The following is a 19,121-nucleotide window of genomic DNA, read 5'->3' on the forward strand; positions in this document are numbered from 1 at the left end:
TGCAGACTTTCTGAATCAGAATCTGCATTTTCACAAGATCCCCAGGAAAAACAAAGTTTGAGATACCCTGTTCAAAATAACATTCAATTACTGGAATGTCCGGCTTGTTCAGATATTACCAGCTCCCTGAAGTCGTCCACTTCATCTCGGTTACAGGGTTCTTTTTGATGCTGAGTGAAGGCCACCTGGTAGTTTACTCCTAATTCTTAATTCTGAGACACTTTTAAGAAACTGACAGAAAGTCCATTCTACTACCACTTCCAAAAAGCCACTTTTCAAAACCAAAGAGAACTCTCATGATCACCCCTCGATCTACCCACTTTGAACAAGAAATAGGGTACTGTGGTGCCTGACTCTCTTATAAAACAAGGTCTTCAATAATTTGAGATATTTTGTATTCATTAAGCTGCACAACTGTATTAACTAGATACCAGTCTATGTTTATCCATGTTGTCAATGATGTCTCCCCACAAACTTGTCAAATGCTTTACTGGAGTTTAAAAACACTGTATTTGTCCTATGTTCTTGAGACATATATTAGAGGCCCTGGCAGCACAGAGTTTGAGAGGCATTATTATTATTATTATTATTATTATTATTATTTTATTACCCCTGAGTAATAAAACCATTGGGATTTTGGTGCTCACATTCTAGATGGCTCACAAATCATGCCTTTAATAACTCAGTCTAGAATCTTAGCCAGCAGAGGCCTCAGTGGACAGGACTTCACACTTTCATTTTCCAACTAATTCCCCTCTTTGATATTTCATATTAGTATTTTACTCTTTAAGTACCTTATAATCACAGATGCCTATTCCTGTCTCTTTTCCATTCCATGATCACTGTACTGAATAAACAGGAAATACAGAAGACAACTATCTATATGAAAAATTGTCAGGCCCAAATAGTAATTTAAGCTTCCTAATTGAGAGAAATAAAAGATGGCATGAAGTAAATATGACAAAGAAAAAATATCTGCTGGATTCTGCAGTATACTAAGAATTTGATTATCATAGAGCTCCAACAAGTTTACCTTCTCTGAAGGGATTTCTTAGACTGTAGAATTTTCAACCTCCTTAGTTCTTACACAGTGGAGAAGTCCCTCATTTATTTAGCCTACCTCCCCTCTTACCTATATATACTTGCTCTTCACCCTTAAAAAAGGACATGCCCTTACTTGCCCACTCATGCACTACTCCCATTTTTTCATTCGTGTCCAGCTCTGCCTTGGATTACAAACTTCCAGTGGAGAGCCCACAGCTATAGATATAATTCCCTTTGAACATCATCTAGAATAGTAACATAATTAAGCTGTAATCGCTTTATGATAGGCAGTTCAATAATAATTAAGAGCCCACAGAAAGATATGCTTATCACAAATTTTAAATCCAGTGAAGATTAAGAACAGAAAAAAGCATGTGATATTTTTCTGCAAGAAGTTTTGTATGAACCAGCACTTTATTCTTAACTGGAAAGACCTGGGGAAAAAATAGACACCTGAATATGAAAGCTGAAATGGCCTTAAAGACAAAAAGAGGAATATATGTAGTAGGTGAAAGAAAGGAAGGCCATTTAAAAAATAAAGAATGTCATCCTTGCGCAGGGGACATGCTAATCTTCTCTGTATCGTTCCAATTTTAGTATGAGTGGGAAATATCAGGGAGGGAGACAGAACATGAGAGACTCCTAACTCTGGGAAACGAACTAGGGGTGGTGGAAAGGGAGGTGGGCGGGGGGTGGGGGTGACTGGGTGACGGGCACTGAGGGGGGGCACTTGGGCACTTGATGGGATGAGCACTGGGTGTTATTCTATATGTTGGCAAACTGAACACCAATAAAAAATAAATTTATTTAAAAAAATAAAAAATAAAAATAAAAAATAATGTGATAAGCCAAGACTCAGGACTAGGACAGGGAGACCAAAAAAAAAAAAAAAAAAAAGTGGTAGGTACAGAATTTTTAAATCTCTTAAGTATAAAGGACTATTTATAACCAGAGTGGCACAAGACTTGCCATCCACAATGCTTCAAAGCAGGCTTCATTCTTACAAGCTTAAGAATGTCTCCACTACACATAAGGAAATCAAAATATAGCAAACTGACTAATGTGAACAAAGGGGCTGTATATTAAAAAGCTCCTCATGACCAGTATCCACCTGTTCAGAGTACCTAAGTATTTAATAGGTAGCTCTATGAAGGAGACAAATTTAAAAAGAAAAAGTATGATAGCCAGGAAATCAGAAAGTATAAATGAAAGACTGATCCAATGAAGACTATTCAATCCACAAATCACTATTCCAGTTCTTAAAGATGAATACAGTCTTATTTTCTCCTTGTTCCCTGCGTGTACCACATGAATGTGCACTTACTGAGAACTCATCACATTATTATTCTGAGAGACATGTATTGCCTTATCAAACAAAAATCAAACCTCCTTTCTTGAGTGTCAAAAAAGATGATGGAATTTGATAAACTGGATTTTTTAATTTTAAGGTTAACCTTTTAATTGCTGATGTTTAATGACTTGTTTCTTGTTGAATAAATCCTTGCCTACAAGGTGAGGGGGGAAAAAAGATTAGTTCTAGTCACAGAACATAGTCTTAATAAATTATTCCTCTTGATTTTTTTCACATTTAGTTTTCTCCAAGCCCAATTTTTTCTAGTATTACCATATTAGACTTTTAAAGGACTTTCAAAGGACTGAGCTTCAAGTCAAGAACTTAGATCTATTTGCAGAAGTTATCATGATATAAAAAGACAAAACACCTTTCTGAGCTTCACTTACCAGCACCGAACTACATAATGCTCTCTATGACTCTTCCAAATACTATGATGATGCCATATTTATTATATTCTGGAGAGAATCATACTTCCTGGTCAGCAAAAGGTCACCCAGAGCAGACTTCAAGGCATTTTTTTTTCCCCATCGAGACTTTGTATGACCATAATTCTTCTCAGCTCATGTCTTTAGGGAGCCACTGATAATCAACAGGAATTTGCCAACGAGAAGAAAAGTTTTTACCATCTGATGCCTGAGCATTTAACATTTTCACTCAAAATTCAACGTCTTCTTCCTTTCATCTAACCATGCTTATTTTTACCAAATCCTTGACACGTATCTTTTACTTTGAGTCTTTGCACCTGCAACCCTAGATCCATGTTTTAGGAAGGTATTTACAGGGCAGTGATAAGAGGCACAAAAGCTAAAGAAAAAGGAAGAGAAGCAGAAGAACGTTGTTCTAGAGCCCTTCTACTTTCTTACATGGCTTTCTTTATCTGTAAAGGAAAATAAAAACTATGCACTTGCCTGCCATGCCTCACATGGATGTTTCAAAATTTAAAGGAGATAAAGTATGTCAAGACACTAAGAAAAATCTCAAGTACATCTAATATATGGTATGACAATTTAGTACTACAAAAACAAAGTTTGGACTTCCATTCACCTGACTAAAAGAACATGCTAGTGCCTTTAGATGACAACACAAAATAAAAGCTAGCCAGGTATTAACCAGAGAATAAAACTTTAAAATCTTCAGCAAACCAAGTAGTTTTGAAGGCTAAACTCTGTGAAATAATATTCATTAAAAATTATCTTAAAAGTTACTGTCTTTTCATTCTTCTAGCTCAGCTCACTTTTAATGTAACCCATCAGTAAAATATGAATGTGATAACCACAACTGTTTGTTTATAAGTTATATATGTTACCTTTCTAACATATTATTGACCTTATAAATTATTCATAAAAGTTGAAATTTTAAGGCACAAAAATATATAAATAAAAGTCTTCATATTTTCCCCTGAAAATTTGGAGACCACTGCTGTAAGTCAATGGTTTCAAACCTTTTTAAGCTAAAGAACTCTGTTCAAACACCAAATTTTAAAATGCAAACCTAATCTATAAGAGAAATAAATGTAGAGCTGCTCTAAATAAAATGGGAATGAGAGAACAGGAATGTGGAGTTCCATGATGAAACGCCTATGTCCCCAGAAAGCACAATTTGAAACCACTAATCTTGGGATCAGACTTTCCCTTAGTCTCTTTAAAATATAATAAAGAAAGAAAGAAATAAAAATGTGTTTTTACTTAAGAGTGCTGTTTCCTAAGCTTGAAGTCAAAGCCGTTGTAAGATTCAACTGAATCCTTGATGTTATATTTACTGTAGAGACACTGCTGACTACATAATTAAGTGGCCAACAGGCTTTTATGGAGGAAAAGTCTCATAGACCTTATCACCAAAACATGTTATATTCCTAACTGCTATGCGTAGACTGTGAATCTGCTTTAATTTGAGACAGTATAGTATACAATGTTATGCTTTCCTAGTTGCTAGGAAGCTTGACAGTTATACTTTTGCTATGCCTCAGCAATCAGAGAGCACCTTTATTATATGCATCTCTCTACATTTTTACCTCCTGGATTAATTTATATCTCTACTCCTTTTAGGCTTCATCTTGATTTCTTGTCGTTTCTATGCTATTAATAAACAATTATGATAAACTCCTCATACCTTTTGGGAATCACCTGAGACACAAATGATAAAACTCAACACTCAAACTCCCTACTTGGCACCATCAGCTTTGCATTCCTCCAGGACAGAAACCCTGGAATCATCTTTGGTAACTAATTTATTAATTCTAACAGTCCCTAATACCTAACAATCCAGACTTCACATTATCACTCATGTTTGTTTCCTAATCTTCATTCCCACTGCCATTACCTGTACTGCTACAACAGGTCTTCCCCTTAGCCAATCCATCTTACATGCTGCTTATAATCAATCCTTCCTAATCAGTATTAACACATATCATACCTTTACCTTTCCAAACACCTTTTATTTTTTTTTAATTTATTTATGATAGGCACAGAGAGAGAGAGAGAGAGAGAGAGAGAGAGAGGCAGAGACACAGGCAGAGGGAGAAGCGGGCTCCATGCACCGGGAGCCCGATGTGGGATTCGATCCCAGGTCTCCAGGATCGCGCCCTGGGCCAAAGGCAGGCGCCAAACCGCTGTGCCACCCAGGGATCCCCCTCCAAACACCTTTTAAAGCTTTCCCACTACCTATGGAAAAGTCTAAACTCCTTAGTCATTCAACACTTCCTGAATTCTGATATCGATCAGTAGTTTTGTATTTCCTATAATCAAGTTTCTCTCCAGACACATTAAGCTATTTGCCCATATGCTTCATCTTCAACTCTAGGTCTTTGAACATGCTGTTTCCTCACCTGCAGTGTTCCCTACCTAATCTCACTGTTATCCTCCCCTCAGTATCTACAGTGCCAAACATTACCTTAGCTCTGAAGACAGAATGCAAATGGCATTATTTTCACAAGCTTTCATCCTCCAAATTGAAAGTCTTCTATCCACCTCTATATTCCCACAGTAGTGTATTTGTTACTCTTTTCACATATTTATCCCCATCATTCCCTCATATTCATCTATCATTCTCAGTTTCCATGTATGAGACTATCTCTCTACTTACACATGTATGTAAATGTATAAAAATTCTAGACCAGTGAATCTGAAGTTTTTTTCTTTTGAAGCTTTTTCTTTTTAACTGCAAAATCCATTTTTCACTTGAAATGCTATGAGAAAGCCCAATAAGTGAAATGGACTTTTAAAGGAGACTCTGGTTGCATGGGAGGACAGAGATAGCTCAAACCTCTCCTGAGCAGCCCTGCAGACATCTTCGCAAAGCACAGAGAACACTAAATTACACACCCTATGAAGACAAGTATACTTTATTAACCTGTTTCCCATGTAGGAAGGCAAGCAACATTGCAAAATCAAATATTCTTGGAGTCAAATCACAGTTGTCACTTATAAACTATGTTCTCTATGCAAATCCCTAAATCTCTCTGAACCCAAATCTTCATTTGTAAAATGGAAATGGTAAAAATCTATTTCCATGTGATGACCACACAAGAAAACCTACATAAGAGTCATACTTCATAATGCATAGATACAAAAGAATTCCCATTCTCTCTTTCCATCTCTTTCTTTCCACATCATCTAGCCAAATGCCTAGCACATAGTAATTAAACAAACATTCCTTGAACAAATTAATGAATGACTGGATGAATGACTGGATGAATGAACAATCATCTAAACAAAAATAAAAGGACACAAAAGGGATTTGATAACAGGTACAGGAAAAAAGATATGCTAAAGAAATACTATATAAAGGAAAAATACATTAAAAATTACTTTTATGGCTAGAAAATATATTTAAAAACTGGAGACTTTTTTTTTAAGGATTTTATTTATTTATTCATGAGAGACACAGAGAGAGAGAGAGAGAGAATCAGAGACACAGGCAGAGGGAAAAGGAGGCTCCATGCAGGGAGCCTGATGTGGGACAGTGGGACTCGACCCCAGGTCCCCAGGATCAGGCCCTGGGCTGAAGGTAGTGCTAAACTGCTGAGCCACCCGGGCTGCCCCAAACTGGAGACATTTTCAATAAAAAATTTACTACCAAAGAAAGAAGCTAAGACGAAAGAATTATTTACACACATCACTTTAAGGCTTACGTGTGAATAATATATCTGGCTAATATCTAAACTCAATTTACATTTACCAGCTTAGAAATTAAACTACAGTGCACGATTATCACGCTTTTTAAAATGAATTTCACTGATTTATGTATGACTATTATAGAATAGTGTTCTGATTTTCTTTTTAAAATGTGTTTCCTTGTTTCTCAAGTTACAAATGTAAAGTTCTGCAATTGTATTTAAAATCTCTTGGAGGTAGATGTGCACAAAAGAAATACCTCAACACAAATCACTATGACACATAATGAACCCAAAAGGAATAGGCATATATCATTTAAGGCAAGATATTAAGTTTGATAAAAACAAAATCTGACCTTTAATATTTTTAAAATTTGGTTAATAAGCATAAAATGTAGCAAGACTTATATTCTACATATTTTTTAACTCTTCTGGCATTCTTGGGGTCTGTCTACAAAAGTAAAGGAGTATGCACATGGTAGAGACTAAAAATTCAAATGAAAGAAACATAATCCTTAGGGACCGTCTTTTAAATAGAGACTGAAATCCAAATGGCTTCTTTTTCTGTATACACAAAACTGACTTCATGTAATAAATGAAAATCAGTTAATGAAAAGTAATGGCATAAAAAAAATAGTGATACTATTAGTACAATATTCTCAAATGATAAAACTACAAGTCAAGATTAGGTCTTATTCTTTCAAGTTATTTATAGTCCTTAAAAATGAGAAAAACAGAACAGAAATTAGATTATAAATATCGCTTATAAAAATGTCACTCCATCAGATCAACAAAGTTAAGGAATGATTTACCAAATTTGACTCCCAAAGAGGACTATAACAGAATGCCTTTCATTTGATTTCATAAAAACTGTGAAACCTCTTCCTTCTCATTATCTCTATGAAGGCCAAAATCAATATATTATGAAATGAAACTATTAAAAAATTACTAGTATTCCAGAAACAGTTGTATATTCCATTTGAATGCTGTATGTCTTTCAGTAAATAATTTTGTATACATAATTTGATTGCTATTTTAAAAAATGCCTAAATACTGAAATAATGAAACATAATAAAATGTCAATATGGTTATCTATGAATCATGAGATTATTTCCTTCTTTTGTGCTTCTAGAGAGTCCAAATCAGGAAAACCTGATAGAATCCCAGCTGGGTAACTTTAGAAAAGTTACTGAATATCTTCAATCCTCAGTTTTCTTCATCTAAAATTTGGGAATAATGTTATCCAACAGGGTTATTAAGTGGAATAATATATGGAAAAGATGTTAGTACACAATGCCTATCTAGTGATGCTAGTAGTACTTCCTCTTCCTGTAACTCCTTTGTGTAGCCAAAATTCTTACCAATTCTTCAAATTTCAGCTTAATGAATTTCCTGAGAGGCTTTCCCTAAATTAAGTTCTCACATTCCACTACTTCTTAGAACCTTTTGCATTTTCACAGCCCTTATCACAGTGTATAATTATTTACTTACACAAATGTATGCACAGTTTATACCATACCATACATACTTAGTAAATAAATATAGCATATCATACATACTTAGAAAGAATTTATGAATAAAGATGTTTATATTTATGATCTTTCCACTGATATCATAAAATTTTGTCTCTATATAATCAGTGTGATCTTGACTATAAATGTTACGGACTATAATATGAATGGGGTATCTAAATTTGAATGGAGTACTTATCGGGACAACTGCACTAGGGGGAAAAAAAAGAACGTATACATAGTCACAATGACAGAAGCATAGTAATTCTCTACATTTTGTCCCTCGATCTTCCATTAATGAGTCTACTAAAAACAAGCATTAAGAAAAATATTAAGCTTCTCGGCTTTTAGTTGACCTGCTGAATTTTCTTTTAAGCACCATCTGCTAGAACTGTGTGATCAAATCAGCTGTTTACTAATAAGTCAGGGAATCTCTGCTATCTGCTACAGAGTATCAGTGCACTGGCTCTCAAAGTGTGGTCCCTAGACCATCACCATCAGCATCACCTGGGTATTGACCAGAACTGCACATGACTGGGATCACAAAGACTTATTGAAACAGAAAATTCTGAGGTGTGGCCCATCAGTCATATGGCTAAGCAAGGATCTACAGTGATTGTAAGGCTGACTAAAGTTTGGGAACCAATGTGTTAGAAGATTTATCCTTTGTAAGCAAAAGCAACAGGCTCTTTCATTCGTTTCATCAATTTAATTTGCCAGTTTTTATATTTCATAATTAAAATTCTAATATTGTAATTTAACCTCTAAAATACTTAAAGTCTGACAAATAGGACATCTGTCAGTAATATAAGATAAGCAACCAAACAATGGTTTGGTTAATACATTGTTCTATCCCTATATGCTGCATAATCCACTTATGTTGGCACTGTTTTATTAGAAATTAACTCCTTCTATATTATTTTTTTTAAGATTTATTTATTTATTCATGAGAGACACAGGGAGAGAGGCAGAGACATAGGCAGAGGGAGAAGCAAGTTCCCCACAGGGGGCCCGATGCAGAACTCGATTCCAAATCCTGGGATCACGCCCTGAGCCAAAGGCAAATGCTCAACTGCTGAGCCACCCAGGAGTCGCCCTTCTATATTCTTAATAAAAAGGTGTTGCTTCAGAAACCTAAATTTCAAGTAAAATTAGAAAGTGACTCAAAAATACTTTTGCTATTTTTCAAGGTTTGAGAATTCACAGGAAAAGAGAATGATATGAGCCAAAAATATAACTAAAAGTAATATTAGCAGTAGTTGTAAAGATACACATAAATCAAATGTTTCATTTTATTTTTATCTATTTTAGAGAAATAAATGGGTTCTAGATTACTATTTTAGAGCTATCATAATTCGTTAACAATATAATAAACTCCCACAAGATTATAAACATGGTTTAATAATAGGAAATTTGTTAACATAACACATCAGTAGGTCAAATGTGGAAAAACCATAGAATCACATCAAAGATTACCTTTTTTGCCATTTAATAAAATTCAACTCCTTTTCATTTTCTTTTTTTAAATTCAATAATATAAAACTACTTCCTCAAGGTGATCTATTTTAAACCAAAAGCCAACATCATACTTACTAGTGAATATGGAAAGCATTTCCATTAAAATCAGAAATAAAAAGTTCTATTATCTTCATTCTTAGTTATTAATATTTTGGAAGTTCTAATTTAAAAGAGAAATAACCATTATTTATGGAAAATATAATTCTATACCTATGTTAGGAGAATCGACTAAAAAAGATAATCAAATTTAAAATGTTTTTACATCTTACACTACATGTAAAAATATATACACTTAAGTCAAAGGCTTAAGAGCAGAAAACTGAACTGCAAAAATACTGTTTACTACAAAAACAACAGAACTTCTGAGAAACAGCAATGGTATTTCTAATAGAACTAGATTGCAAGCCCATGAGATGAAAGGGTGCATCCTTTCATATATAAGCCCATGAGATGAAAGGGTGCATCCTAGTACATAGGAGGACTCAAGAGGCATTTGTTGAATGAATAAATGAAAAGCATTGGCATACAATCCTTTTAATCAAATGTGGTCTGCCAACAGGTGATAGTCTAAGAATGGTTTTGTTGGATGAATAAATGAAAAGCACTGGCATATAATCCTCTGGATCAAATGTGGCCTGCCAACAGGTGATAGTCTAAGAATGGTTTATTACAAGTCCACAATGAGATAAGGAATCTGCACCAGAATGTGAACCAACTGCATCCTATGCACACCCTTTAACTCCACTTTTTTTCCACGGGAAAACTATCTCAATAAAGGAAGCAGAGGACTGGTTAACAATCTGTCTCAAGCTACTTATCTCATAAAAACCAATGACAAACTGTTCACATACTGGCTAAAGTGGGTGGCACTGCTTTAGAGTAAATGTTGGGAGTTGATGAGAAAAAGAAAAAAAAAAAAAAAAAACCTAACTTCAAACCAAAGAATAATTTGTAAAAATAACATCTGGCGCGGAAATGTGGTCATAATTAGGTCACCGCATTTTTTTAAAGATTTTATTTATTTATTTGAGAGGAGAGAGCACAAGTGGTGGGGAGGGACAGAGGGAGAAGCAGACTCCCCACTGAGCAGGGAGCCCAATGCAGGCTCAATCCCAGGACCCCGCAATCATGACCTGAGCCAAAAGCAGACATTTAACCAACTGAGCCACCCAGGTGCCCCATCCTTACATCTTTTAAAGAAAGCTTATGAAACATATGAAAGCAACGAAAAATGTTACAGATAAGCTTTTTGTCAGTTAAAAGTCTGGTTCTAATCAGGAAATTTAGACATCCCAGTAGTACCTAAATGAATGAAGTCTTTATATACTCTCAGCACCATTAATAGTAGATGATCCTGAAACCCAAAACTAACCAAGTACACATCCTAGGGCAAATCACCTCTCTGCGATCCAGCTTCTTCACCAGTTTAAAAAAAAAACACACTCAAAAACACACACACACAAAAAAAAAAAACCACCTTAAACAATTTCTAGAGACTCTCAAATTTTCCCTTCAGTCTAAATTATTGATACTAGTAGTTTGCTTTGTTTCTGAATGAAGGCGGACAGGCAGTTCTACAGAGATATGGTGGGGCTCAATGCGATTTATAATCCTACAAACTAACTTTAAAGGCAGACATTTATAGAGACATTTGCACTGAACCCCTATCAATCTCCTATATAAATGACTTACATACATGATCTAATTCACATGAGAAACCCGAGACATGGATGTTATCAAGAAAATTTTATAAATAGTAAAAGTCTCATAGTAATGTAAAAAAAGAAAAGAAAAGAAAACTAAAAGGGATTCACTCATATTTGTATGACTCCACCAGACCATACTTCCTTCTGCAAACCAAACACTATATAGATCTTACAATTTTTTTAAATAAATATTTTATTTATTTATTCATGAGAGACACAGACAGAGACAGAGAGAGAGGCAGAGACACAGGCAGAGGGAGACAGGCTCTATGCAGAGAGTCTGACATTAAGACTAAATCCTGGGTCTCCAGGATCATGCCCCGGGCTGAAGGCGGCGCTAAACCACTGAGCCACTCGGGCTGCCCCAGGTCTTACAATTTTCTAAGGACACAGGAAAGGTTTCAAGCAAATCAGCTATTTTCTAAATATAGAGTGTTACACCTAAAAATATTTTTCATGAGGCAAAGATGAAGAAACTAAAGTTAATGTAGTAAGAAAATAATGGGAATGAAAAAACTTCGATTTAGTTAATAAGGAAGCAAAATAAATACCTGATGCAGGATATACAAATGTTCAAAACCTTAAATAATTCAGGGGACAACCAAAATAAAGCGGTAATTTGAATTTCCAATATGAACACACAGTATGAAGATAGATTACCCAGACCCCTATTTCCTTCTTGTTCTACTTTGAAGACTTCTGACCTCTTCTCAACATTAGGAACTCCCATTGAAGATTGTCCTCCTAAACTATACTACCCACTGTGAACACAACTTCCTATTTATTCTATTTAAAACCTACTAGGCTCCTCATAGGTACCAGGGTACTGTAAAACAGGCAAATTAAAGCAATCTTTGTAGTCATGAGCTTACAGTGGGGAACAGAAACAGACAAGTAAAGATCCTTGAAATACAATGAGAGCTTTTGTAAGAGTATAGTACAAGGGGCCACAGCACACAGGAAGGCAATTAACAAGATTGAACATGCCAGGAAAGTCTTCAGAGGATGAGATGTCCAAGCTAATGCTTCTTAGCATTAGCATTTTGTTAAATTTTCTATTCCTTCAGCTCTCTTAATTACTACTTCTAATTTACTTATTTTAAAACCTCACTGAAATCTCCAAACCCTTCTCTTTCTCCCATTTTTCTACAAATTGATCAATTCCTTCATATTTTCTATTCCATTCTTCCCACCAACCAAGGTTCAGTGATCCGAACTTCCAACATCTTAAATTTAAATACTCATCTGCCACATCTGCCCTTCAGAGCCCCAAAGCAGTCCAGTCATCCTTCTTTTTCAGTCCTATGCCCAGCAGCTAAGCACTGCTACAGAAATTATACAACCTCACTGTTAGAGCCCTCGTAAATGCTGACTAAGCTCAACTGAGTCCAGGACAACTTAGGCAAGACTCAGCATATTCCTAATTAGCTTTTACTCCCTAACTCCTGTTACCATTACAAATCTTTACCCCTTTCCTGCAGCTTCCCTACCTCCCTTTCCGCCTACCTCAGCCAGTGGCCTTGCCTACTTCTTCAAAATGGTATGAATGATAATTAGGCATAGCTGAAAATACTACTTTAGACAATTTTTATGGGGGAAAAAGAAAGGTTGTGTGTACTGAACTAACCCAGCAACCTAACTAAAACTCCTTACACGGTTTCTTGGAGAAAACAGATGTAGTCCCAAACATAGGACTTACAAATAAACTTTGACCTGCAATCTGACAATTTGAGCTATTAAGAAAACAGCCAAAAACAGAACTAAGAAGTAAACTCAACTCTCAAAATTGATACCAAGTTTATGCACCAATGGTTATATGATTTTTCTCAGAAGGGTGTGTCAGGCTTTCCTAGCTTATGAACTCTTCTTATTTTAAATACAAATTGAATAAATGTGAGTACTAGTGTATCATCGACTAGAAGCAGCTTTCAAAAAAAAGGGGAAAGTGAAACACTGCCAGAGTGCGGCACATTGACAGGAGCAAAATTAGCAGCTGCAAAGGAGAGAGAAAACATAAAAACTCTATAAAAATATATAAAATCAAACAGCATAGCAAAGACCATTTATCATAGCAGCAAAGTATCTCGGTGGTGTCCTGGGGCATCACTACAGTACAAGTGGATTGCTACACATGATATTCACAATGAAATTTCTGTGTAAAAAAGATGAAATTGTAGCTGGTATTCTGTTTATACACAGTAATAAATGTGCAAAGATATACTATAAAATACATTCATTAAATTGGTCAAAATAGAATTGACTTGAAGGCTTAAATTACCTCATATATTTATATGATGAATATATTAAATACATTTATTCTCTATTTATTCTCTATAATTTATAGTGCATGGACACCCTTATATATAAATAATTCCATTAGAATACAGTTTCACATACCTATAAAAAAATTAAACTAGTCTTGTGTTTCCAATCATGCTCACCATTCAAAATAAAACAATAAGTGCATAATTTAAAACTGAGGGGATAGTGTGGCTGATTTTTACATGCTGCAGGCACAGCTCAATTGTACATCTGAGCAAGAAAAACAAATACTAAAGAAAACAGAGAAGTTCTTCATTCTCTAATCATGCACTAGTTAACCAATGCAGTCATTAGTTTCTACCCAGTGTTGTTTCAAATAAATTTTCTAACTGTAAAATTATGTCATTAATCAACTTTAAAAGTAAAATGGACTGCAAAGACCAATGTCTGAAATTTGAGTATACAGCAAAAAGCATAAAAAGAAAAGAAAAATGAAACTGCTTAAAATTTGCACTTAAAATTTGTTTTGGAACTTGATAAAATGGTTCCTAAAAATGCATCTGGAAGAATAAAAATAGGAAAAGAGACAAGAAATATTTTAAAAAGAAAAATTATGCAGATGACCCTGAACTCTAATACCAAATTGTAAAACATATTAAGAAGCTATAATAACTAAAGTAATGCAGTACTGGCAAAGGAAGAAACAATTCAATGGAACAAAGCAGAAAACTCGAAAATAATAATTTATTATCTGATAAAGGTAGCATTTCAATTCTGAGGGAAAAGGAAAGCTTATGTAATTTGTGGTGGTTAGACCACCGGCAAACCAATTTAAAAACTGTTTAACTTAGAACCCTCCCTGACACTATACAACAAAACAATGGATAATATTAAACTGTAGAAATGAAAAACCTGAAATATAAATACCAGATGACATATACAAAAATTGTAGGTCTTTCTGTCAAAGGCAGAAGCAATAAAGAAGTGTAAGACTGATTTAACCACATTAAAAATGAAACCTCAAATACTGAAAAGAAATCACTCACTATAAACAAATCTTAAGGAAACCAAAAGATTGGGGGGCGGGGGGGGAGACTTCCATATATGATCAGCAAAAGGTCAACGGCTTTAATATATTAAAAGCCTCAGTAAACAATAGGAAAAAACAAGAACCTAGTGAAACTGTGCTAAGAATATGAAAAAATGCCCACAAATAAAGAAATCTATATGATCAAAATATTTTCAAACTCAGTAGTAAAAAAAAAAAAAAAAAGGCTGTAAAATAGTACAACTATTAAATACGAGAGAGAGAGAGATAGAAGGGGATACTCTCATAACTGCTGATGGAAAAGTCAGTCAGTCCAACTTTCCTGGAAGAAAAATTAGGAAGTTGCTATCAAGAAAGCTTTTAGATTCAAAAATTCTTCTAAGACTTTAATATAAGGTAACAGGTACTGAGATTTCATTACATCACCTTTTTTTTAAAGATTTTATTTATTTATTCATGAGAGACACAAAGAGAGAGGCAGAGACACAGGCAGAGGGAGAAGCATGCTCCATGCAGGGATCCCAACGTGGGACTTGATCCCGAGTCTCCAGGATCATGCCTGGGCTGAAGGCAGGCGCTAAACCACTGAGTCACCCAGGCTGCTCAACATCAATTTAATAATAGTGAAAAAACTGGAAATAACTGATGGTTCAATAACAAGGGATTGATACCATAAAAGAAAGCCATATGATAAAATAACTGCCAAATAACAGAAAACTGTTTACAGTATATTAAGTTGGGAGGGGGAAGGTAGAGTACTAAGTAGCACAGTAATAACTAAAAATTGATAAGAACTTAAGTAAATTATATCAGACACAAACACACACCACAAACTGTAAGACTCTGTCTTGGTAAAGGATTACAGATTGCTTTTTATGAAAATTGTATTACCTCTTCTGAGTTAAGTAAGTCATTTAGAAGTTGCCTCAGTTTCCTAATAAGGGGCTCCCTGTGTTTATTTAGGCTTCAGAGTTCATCAAACAGTAACCCAACTACAGAATACTAGACTTTAAACACATTCTCTCTCTCCTGTCTATGTTGCTATGCAGAAATTTCCTGATGCATCTTTTAAAAGAAATACAAGAAAGTATCTATAACATGGTACTCCATGTGTAAAAAAGGGAAAAAATAAGAATATACTCATATGTTAAATGTGGATAAACTCTGGAAGAATTCACAAGAAAGAATAAAAATTGTCACTCAAAAGGAGAAAAAAATCCAGCAACAGAAATAGGAAAATTTTTCACTGAATAATTATTTTAAATATGTAAATGTATTACCAATTAAAAACTAAACTGAAATAAATCTTTCATAACAGTATATTTAAAATACATATGAATACATAAATATAAATACATATTTATAAGCACATACAAATAAAACCACAAAAGTTCTCAAATACCCAAAGCAATCCTGAGAAAGAACAAAGCTAGAGATACCATAATCACAGATTTCCAGCTATTATACTAAAAAGCTATAGTAATCAAAACAGTATGGTACTGGTGAAAAAACAGATACACAGGGGCAGCCCGGGTGGCTCAACGGTCTGGCACCGCCCTCAGCCCAGGGCCTGATCTTGAAGAGCCGGGATCAAGTCCCACGTCGGGCTCCCTGCGTAGAGCCTGCTTCCCCCTGCATGGAGCCTGCTTCTCCCTCTGCCTGTGTCTCTGCCTCTCTCTCTCTCTGTGTCTCTCTCATGAATGGAAAAAAAAAAAAAAAAAAACAGACACACAGACCAATGCAACAGGATAGAGAGCTCAGAAATAAACCCATCTATATGGTTAATCAATCTATGACAAAGAAGGTAAGAATATGCAATGAGAAAAAAAAGATAGTCTTTTCAATAATTGGTATAGGAAAAACTAGACAGCTACATGCAAAAGAATGAAACTGGACCACTTTCTTACATCAACACAAAAATAAGTTCATAAAGAATTAAAAACCTAAATGTGAAACGTGAAACCATAAAACTCCAAAAAGAAAACATAGGCAGCAATCTCTTGGACATTACCCTTAGCAACATTTTTATGGATATGTCTCCTCACACAAAGGAAACAAAGGCAAAAATAAACTATTAGGACTACAACAATATATAAAAAGCTTTTCTGCAACAAAGGAAACATCAATAAAGCCAAAAGGCAACCTAGTGAATGGAAGAAGGTATTTGCAAATAATATATCTAATAAGGGGTTAATATCCAAAATATATATTAAAGAAATTTATACAACACTAAAAAAAAAAAAAAAATTAAAAAAACGGGCAGAGGACCTGAATAGACATCTCTCCAAAGAATCCATACAGATGGCCAACAGACACATGAAAAGATTTTCAGCATCACTAAGCATCAGGGAAATGCAAATTAAAACCACAACAAGATATCACCACACACCAGTCAGAATGGCTAGTATCAAAAAGACAAAAAACAAGTGTTGACAAGGATGTGAAGAAAAAGGATCCTTCATGCATTGCTGGTGGGAATGCAAATCAGTACACTCACTGTGTAGAAGGTTTGGAGGTTCCTCAAAAACTTAAAAATAGGAATATCATATAATCCAGTAATTTCACTGCTGGGTATTAACCCAAAGAAAAGGAAAACACTAATTTGGAAAGATATATGCACCCCCATGTTTACTGCAGCATTACTGACAATAGCTAAGGTATGGAAGCAACCCAAGTGTCCATCGACAGCCGAATGGAAAAAGATACCATTTTTCTTTTTGTATGTGTGTACATACAATGGAATAGTGCTCAGTCACAAAAAAGAATGAATTCCTGCCATGTGCAACAAGATGGGTAGACCCAGAAGGTATTGCTAAGTGAAATAAGTCCAGCAAAGACCATATGATTTCCCTTATATGTGGAATCTAAAAAACAAAACAAATGAGCAAGCAAAAAAACAGACTTTTAAATGCAGAGAATAAACTGGCAGCTGCCAGAGGGGGATGGGCAAACAGATAAAAGGGATCAAGAGGTACAAACTTCCAGTTATAAAACAGTCATGGAGATGAGAAGTACAGCATAGAGATTATAGCCAATAATACCCTAATGATGTTGTATGGTGACAGATGGTACCTACACTTTTATCTTGGTAAGCACTGAGTAATACAAAGAACTGTTAAATCATTATGTTGTACCCCTGAAATTATATAACATTGCCAATTTACTTCAATTATATGTTAATTTACATACAAATAAGTGAAAACATACATAATTTGTTTATAAATAAATAATACAAGTCACATTATTCAATACTGGCAAGGTATGTATACATACACACACACACACACACACACACACACGCATCCTATTGGTGGGATTACAGTTCACTAAAGCCTTTATGGAAGGTCGATGAAAACCTTAAAAGAATTAGTCCTAATGAAATATCTAGTCACATGCTCAAAGATAACACACACATAACACACACAGACTAAAGAGAGAGAAAAAGATAAAGTAGGTGGGAGGAAGAGGAGGAGAAAAGAAAGGAGGGGAATAAATCCATATATAAAGGAGGTCATTACAATCCTATCCGTAATACCGAAATATTAGAAAGAACATGATATATTTAACAAGATCACTGAAATAGAATACAAACTATTGCAGCTATAAAGGTAATGCCATATATTTATCAATATGGAAAAGGCTTATGATGTTATATAAATAAAAGCCCGTTATACAATAGCAGTTATAATATGGGCTTTTCAGTATTTATTTTCCATATGCATTGGAAAAGAACTAGAAAGATAAATACCAAAGCATTAACAGTACTTTAAGTCAGTGAGTTTAAAATGTTCTTTATGATCTTTCATCTCCTGATTTTTTTTTTTCCAGAAAATAACATGCTTCTAAAATAAGGAAATATAAAGACATTTAATTTTAAAGGTTGATATAACAGCTCCTCTATCCATAACATTTCCTTGGTCTTAGGGGTGGTTTTTTGTTTGGGGGAGGGGGGGCAGATTTTGTTATTAACATATAAAACTCACCAAAGCAGGAGTGAACCAAAATCTTCTGGTTGCAAATCTACAATCCTTTCCACTATATCATGCTATCTAAATCATTTATATGTGGCATTATTGTCCTTTAAAACATATTTTATTATAAATTCCAGAGAAGTAAAGTTTCACTGCATATTAAAAACAAATAAGGCATCTGGGTGGCTCAGTCAGGTCCCTGATCTCAGGGTCCTAGGATCAAGCCCAGCATGGAGCTCCCTGCTCAGCGGAGAGTCTGCTTCTCTCTCTCTCTCTCTCTCTGCCCTTCACCCCTGTTTGTGCTCTCTTGCGTTCTCTTAAATAAATAAGTAAATAAAATCTTTTAAAAATAACACACACAAATATTATCTCTGTTCACATCCTTCCCAAGGATTAGAAGGTATACAAAATACTATTAAAGCCAAATTCTAGATTGGAAGAAGAAGAAGAAAAATATAGTACTTGACTTAGAAGTGAGTTGTACTCCAAGTTTGGCTGATTGGGAGTAGTAATTTCACACAAAAAGAATGTTATTTTTGTTGTAGAAATATGTATCAACTGATTGCCAGACTAGCCCAAAAAGTTAAATTTAACCT

The 19,121-nt window shown here is 34.8% G+C and overlaps 2 protein-coding genes and 1 pseudogene across 24 annotated transcripts in view; 1 reads left to right on the top strand and 2 right to left on the bottom strand.

Annotated features, from left to right (window-relative positions):
* SUPT3H (SPT3 homolog, SAGA and STAGA complex component) overlaps positions 1-19,121 on the bottom strand; it is a 605,022-nt gene that overhangs the window by 563,257 nt on the left and 22,644 nt on the right. The gene's annotated exons all lie outside the window — the stretch shown is intronic.
* Positions 1-19,121, top strand: part of RUNX2 (RUNX family transcription factor 2) — a 326,022-nt gene that overhangs the window by 14,500 nt on the left and 292,401 nt on the right. The gene's annotated exons all lie outside the window — the stretch shown is intronic.
* Positions 1,558-1,658, bottom strand: LOC112641888 (U6 spliceosomal RNA; annotated as a pseudogene).

The sequence above is a fragment of the Canis lupus genome, chromosome 12 (genome assembly GCF_003254725.2).
Source record: "Canis lupus dingo isolate Sandy chromosome 12, ASM325472v2, whole genome shotgun sequence".
Lineage (NCBI taxonomy): Eukaryota > Metazoa > Chordata > Mammalia > Carnivora > Canidae > Canis > Canis lupus.